Source organism: Ornithorhynchus anatinus, chromosome 7, assembly GCF_004115215.2.
Source record: "Ornithorhynchus anatinus isolate Pmale09 chromosome 7, mOrnAna1.pri.v4, whole genome shotgun sequence".
Taxonomy (NCBI): Eukaryota; Metazoa; Chordata; class Mammalia; order Monotremata; family Ornithorhynchidae; genus Ornithorhynchus; species Ornithorhynchus anatinus.
The window spans coordinates 75,201,480-75,207,180 of record NC_041734.1 but is presented as its reverse complement, the minus strand read 5'-3'; the positions used below and the strand labels follow the sequence as shown (position 1 = coordinate 75,207,180).

Here is a 5,701-nt window from a genome sequence, read left to right as displayed (position 1 = left end):
GTTTCATGCTTTAGACTCAGACTCTCTACACGTACCAGGATCTTGGCTACAATCAATATCTATAACAAATTACACACCTAGATGTTAGAGTTTAAAGTTAAGCTTAATTTGACTACACCCCCTCCTGGGATTCATGGAAATAGAAGCACTATCTGTGGCTCAGTCAAGACGAATTCTGATTAAAAGGAAATACAATAAGATTCACCTGAAGCTGATGTGTATCCTAAAGCAAGGTCTCTTATATAGAGAGGCGTCTGTATGTCGAAGCATTATAAACAGATAGTTTCTCAGTCACACTCACACAATTTTCAGCAGAATTTGTTTGCTTTCCAGTAGTGTCCTTTTTTTTTTTGCAAGGTATTTCCTCTATTCCCCTCTCAGGGTCACACCTGGAGAGTTTCCAGTTCTCTACCAGTCTCGACTATGGGAGGGAGAGCCAAGCAGAGGCATTTCTATTTCTAGCTTGGGTAGTGGCTAGCGAGTGGAAGGCAATCTGCTACAAGTCAAAACTCATCTGTGCTGGACAGCAGCGGCATCCGAGAGAGTCGAGGGTGGAGAATCAAGTTTACTGTGCAGAAGGAGGAAATGGTAAACTACTTCTGTATTTTTATGAAGAAAACTCTATGGATATACTACCAGAATGATCACAGAGGAGATGGAGCATTCTGGGAGAGACATGTCCATGGCATCGCTATGGGTCGGAGACGAATCGACGGCATAAGACAAGACATTTCCTGTATGGATCAGTAAGGGAGAGTATGTAAGGGATAGTTAAAGAACTTAAATAAGAGGCGAGGGGCAGTGTGGCCTTATGGAAAGAGCACAAGACTAGATATCACAAGACTTGGGTTCCTAAACATGGCTCTGCCATTTATTTCCTGTGTCACATTGGCTAAGTCATTTAACTTCTCTGTACCTCAGTTTTCTCATCTGAAAAATGGGGTTTAGATGCCTGTTTTCCCTCCCTCGTAGACTGTGAGCTCTGTGAGTAATTTATTTATTTACATTAATGACTGTCTCCCCTTCTAGACTGTAAGCTCATTGTGGGCAGAGAATGTGGCTATTGTTATACTTCACTCTCTCAAGCGCTTATTATAGTGCTTTGCACACAGTAAGTGCTCAATAAATACAATTGAATGAATGAATGTATGAGAGTGGGACAGGGTTTATGTCAGATCTGGTTTTCCTATATCTACCCTAACAATCAACACGTTGTTCGGCATGTAGTAAGACTTACTTGATACCCCTATCATCTTATTCCTCTTCAGGTACTTCATCTCCGTGACTCAGTCTCTCCCGCTCCCCACTCTTTAAAAGTAAAATATGGATAACATGTTTAAAAGTAGATTCCCAAGTGAAGGGGAAAAAGTAAGTATTAAGTAGTTATCCAGTGCTTAGCATAATACTCTGCACATAGTAAGGGCTCAGTAAATACAATTGATTAACTGATTGATTAACAGTGTTTTCCCCATTTTCTTATACTCCAGGTGAGTGCCCTGTGATTGTAATCATAATGATAATAACAACAGTATTTATTCATAATAATAATAATGTTGGTATTTGTCAATCGCTTACTATGTGCAGAGCACTGTTCTAAGCGCTGGGGTAGATACAGGGTAATCAGGTTGTACACATGAGGCTCAGTCTTATTCCCCATTTTCCAGATGAGGTAACTGAGGCACAGAGAAGTTAAGTGACTTGCCCACAGTCACACAGCGGAGCAGGGATGAGGTATTAGGTGCTCACTATGTTCCAACCATTGCGCTAAACAATGGGATAAAGGGAAAATAATAAGATTGACAACATGGAGCTCCCAGTCTAAAAGGAAGAAAACAGGTATTTTTAAACCTCTTTATAGTTGCAGTAACTGAGGCACAGAGAGGATAAATGACTTGCCCAAAGTGATCCAGGCAAGTGGTGTAGCCTGAACTCGAACCCAGGTCTTCTGCTAACTCCCAATCCTGTGTTCTTTCCATTAGGTCCAATGGGTTCCACCGGGTCAATCAATCAAGCGATGATATTAATTGAATGCTTATTGTGGGCAGATTACTGTTCTAAGTCCTTGGGAGAGTACAGAAAAATAAGTAGACATGATTGTTGCACTCAAGAAGGTACAATCAAGTGGGGTGAGACAGATGTTAAAATGAATTACTGGGAATATAGAAATATGTACATGACTGCTCTGGTGCCACAGGATATGGTGAATATCTAAGGGATTAGGGAGTACTGATGGTAATGCATAGGTGACCAGTAGGGAAGGAAAATAGGATGAAGAGATGTGAAATTATCACCTTGCAGGCAGGGAAGGTGTCTACCAGCTCTGTTGTATTGTATTCTTCCAAGTTCTTAGTACAGTTCTCTAAACACACTAAGTGCTCAATGGGAAGCAGCGTGGCCTAGTGGATAGAGCACGGGCCTAGGAGTCAGAAGGACCTGGGTCCTAATCCTGGCTCTACCACTTACCTGCTGTGTGATATTGGGCAATTCACTTCACTTCCCTGTGCCTCAGTTCCCTCATCTGTAAAATAGGAATTAGTATTGTGACACATGGACTGTGTTCAGCCTGATTTTCTTTTGTCGACCCCAGAGTTTAGTACAGTGCCTGGCACGTAGTAAGCGCTTAACAAACACCCTAAGACATTACCATCGATTGATGGATTCCTAGGTTTCCTTATAGGGCCTAGTCTTTAAAAAATTTTTTTGGTTTTTTTTTTTACATAGAAATTATTGGCCACTCTACTATTTCTTGACTGGCAGAATGCACTGAGTTCCGTAAAATGCAAGCACTTAGTACAGTGCTCTGCACACAGTAAGCGCTCAATAAGTGCTTGAATGAAAAGGGAAGATCAGGGTTTTGCTCAGTGGCATCCACCAGAAAAGAGCAGGATCAAGCTTGAAAGAGTGATGGAACGATCTCCCAGGTGAAACATATCGTACGTTAGGAAATTTCCCGCTGTTATCTCAAATATCGAATAGCTTCAACAGAAAAATAATTCAGGAAGTTTTACTGATAGAAAAATCAAAAATTCGGCTTCTCGTACTATTTCGTACATAGGGAATGCCTCCATTTCCCTGAGAGATTCTAATATACCATGTCAAAAGTTTTAGTGAGGGGCAGATGGACCAGTAAAATCATGCCTGATCCATCTCAGGGAGGTCAAATGATCACATTAAGCTACACCCACGTAGATGGTAGAGAACTTCTCTTCCCCTCTACTGACATCCTCCTCTCTCTCCATGGCAGCTGGATGGTTGTGGTGAGGAAGGAGGAGAGGATTACAAAGAATTTGGGTTTAAAGGATCTCTTGGTGAAACCATATCAAGTTCTTGTCCACTGAAAAATCAGTGATGCTCAAAGAACTGCTAGGTGATGTTTTTGGATGTCTGTCTCCCCCCTTCTAGATTGTAAGCCCGTTGTGGGCAGGGATTGTCTCTCGTTATTGCTGAATTGTACTTTCCAAGCATTTAGTATAGTGCTCTGCACAGAGTAAGCGCTCAATAAATCCGATTGAACGAATGAATGATACCCAATAAAATATGATAAAGCCCTTTATGCTTTTCTATTTCATTATGAGTTGTTCTGCACACAGTATGTACTTAATAAATATGTTGGAATGAATACCCACAGCTTTGAATCAATAAAGGTCTTACTGGAGAGCAAATTCACTTCTCTTTTAAGCTTGAACCTCGACTTGTTATTGGGGAACAAGCTAGGACCACCCCCCATCTCCCAAATTTAGGGACAGTGACCTTGGAAGAGTGATCGATAGTGAAAAAGTCTATTTTCTAATCATCCTAAACTTAGCTCTTTCTTAAACAATAGGACAGAGTAAACTTCAAATGGAGTAAACTTACAAACGACCCCTCTCTCTTATGCGAGTTCCAGAAAACCATGACTAGTGCAACTCTAGCTGGAGGGTAAATATGTTGTCCTAGAAACAGAAACATAGTCTCAGAGCATTTAAGCATTTTTAAGCTGATTTAATATGCTTACTTCATCCATTTCGGGGAGATCTTTACCCATATCAATTGAGATTGTGGTTTGGTGTGTCAGAAATCATTTGGATTACTATTCTAAAAAATTGCCATTAGGAAAATGCTTTTAAATCCTAGAGAGGAAATCTCGAGATTTTATTGGGTTACTGAGGTAATTTGCACTTGTAAAGCCTTGGAATTAAAATTTTGCTCTAAATCCTAGTCACAAATTGCTGTGCTCCACAGCAACTACACTCCTTTAAGATTTTTTTTACCCTCTTTTGAACAAGCAGTAAGAAAGGAACTTGCTGAATTTCAAATGTCCTTCAGCAACTGGAACATTGAATTCTAATGCATTTTGATGAGTCAGATTAGTTACTTGTCACATATGTTGGTAATGCAAGAAAATGTATTCAGTCCAGAAAATTAATCCAGGCAGTCAGCCGTGCTTAGATGAATGAAAGTGACCCAAAGCAGATCAGAACAGAAAGCAAAGAGGAAAGGACTTTAAAGAATATTCAGTCACAAAATCCTTTCTAATGCCAGGTAATAGGTTTAAGAGAGTGAAATATCCACCTTTCGATGACGAATGTAGAAATCCTTTCCTTGCCGTCAGCTACTGATCATGGATTGAGAAGACGCTGCATAATTTTCTCTTTCTTCATGTGGATATCGCTTCTTTTGGGACAGATGCAGGCTCCACTGGATATCTAGCCAGCTTGTTGACAGAGAATGGGCAAGTGTCTGGGCTTAGTTGATTGGGATACCTAAGCTTGGGAATGAATGGAAAAGCTGGCTCTTACAGACTGTTACGGAGTTGCTGCTGAAACTTCCCACATCGGGATAGAATAGCACTGCAACTGCTAGGATGTTGAAGTGAGATAATGTCACCATCGGGATGAGGTCATCAGATCATAGCAGCATAGCCTAGGGGGAAGAACATGGGCCTGGGAATCAGAGACCTGGGTTCTAATTCTGGTTCTGTCAGTAGCCTGCTGTGTGCCCTTGGGAAAATCATTTAACTTCTCTGGGCCTCTGTTTCCTCATCTGCAAAATGGAGATCCACTCCCTGGTCACCCTCTCCACTAGACTGAACTCCATGAGGGATCAGGACTGTAATAATAATAATAACAATAATGTTTGTATTTGTTAAGTGCTTACTATGTGCAGAGCACTGTTCTAAGTGCTGGGGTAGATACAGGGTGATGAGGTTGTCCCACGTGAGGCTCACAGTCTTAATCCCCATTTTCCAGATGAGGTAACTGAGGCACAGAGAAGTTGTGACTTGCCCACAGTCACACAGCTGACAAGTGGCAGAGCTGGGATTCGAACTCATGGTTCCCCTGTAGACTGTAGCTATAGCCACCCTTGTGATCATGTATCTACCTCAGTGCTTATCATCATCATAATCTCCTCTTCACTGTGATTCTCTTGGCCTGGGTAAGCACTGATGGGAGAAGAGGAGGGGGTAAGGTGGGGAGTAAAGATTGACTATTCATTCAATGATACCAGCTCACAAATTAATTTTGAAATCATGCCATCCTGGAGGGAGCACAGAGCTGGGAGTCAGAGGACCTGGGTTCTAATCCTGAGTTCACCACTTCAATCATATTTATTGAGCACTTACTGTGTGCAAAGCACCGGACTAAGCACTTGGCAAAGTGCAATACAACCACAAACAGACACATTCCCTGCCCATAACGAGCTCACAGCCTAGAGACGAGCT

The 5,701-nt window shown here is 41.6% G+C and overlaps 1 non-coding gene across 1 annotated transcript; it reads left to right on the top strand.

The window, feature by feature from the left end:
• The first annotated feature begins 371 nt into the window (after positions 1–371).
• Positions 372–504, top strand: LOC114813541. Its single transcript, XR_003761258.1, has one exon. It is a non-coding gene; the product is annotated as a small nucleolar RNA SNORA7 (small nucleolar RNA).
• Positions 505–5,701: the final 5,197 nt, after the last annotated feature.